Raw genomic sequence first — 957 nt, forward strand, 5'->3', positions numbered from 1 at the left:
CCCAACCACCCACCCTCCCATCCTATTTGCACTTATGCAAGGGCACCACACAGAAGACAAAGAGAGTCAAAGTGTGTTTCGAGTAGAGCTGGGCGCAGAATCCATTCCGGAACCGATTCCCACGATTAATGCTACGAAAGAAAAGTTCCGACTCTTTTTTACGTTAACCAAAAGTTACCAGTTACTTTAATCATTACAATCTTCTTTTTTTTAGAACTTTTTTTTTGAAAAATAAAACTTGATGCTTAGAAGTGTTCCAAAATCAAGGTTATCCTAAATCTGAAGATGTTCGGAGCCAGCCAGGTAACCACCGGAAGAAATCACATCATTAGAAAGTAATTGGGTACGGAGTCGATTCCTACGATCCCTTGCGTTCAGTGATCGGGAACCTAGCCGCCCAGCACTAGTTTCGAGTTCTTGTCTTGAATAAAGCTAAAACTGCCATCCATTTGGGATTTTAATGCGTTTTCATATTAACATAGCAATGGACATTCTTTAAAAATTCTGTAACAGCAAATGAGGCAGGGGTAGGCCCAGAGCAACCTACTCGGAGAACCTAAATGGATGGGTGACAGGGAAGGGTCAGGGTAATGTAGCTTTTCTGGGAGCAACTTAGCCGAGGAATGAATGGAAAACCATGAGCGCCGATGTCTGACGCAAATCTGGCACTTGATGATGATGATGATGATGGCAGCATAGTCCATAATGCCCGGCGGTCCAGACAGGAAGGGTCGAAGTCCACCTCCTAAATGTTCTAAATTGTGTCGATGGGGGGCGTAAAACCTCTACAATTAGATCTTTTCTGAGTAAAGAAGTAATTACGACATCCTCTCATAGTGAGTGATATCTCAGAAAGATCAACTTGCTTTGAAATTTATGAAAGTACCAAAGAAATGACAATTAGTTCATTACCTATGTTTATTCTATTTGCCCCTTCAATCCCGTTGCCCATCTCTC

This window comes from Aplysia californica, unplaced genomic scaffold (genome assembly GCF_000002075.1).
Source record: "Aplysia californica isolate F4 #8 unplaced genomic scaffold, AplCal3.0 scaffold00313, whole genome shotgun sequence".
NCBI lineage: Eukaryota > Metazoa > Mollusca > Gastropoda > Aplysiida > Aplysiidae > Aplysia > Aplysia californica.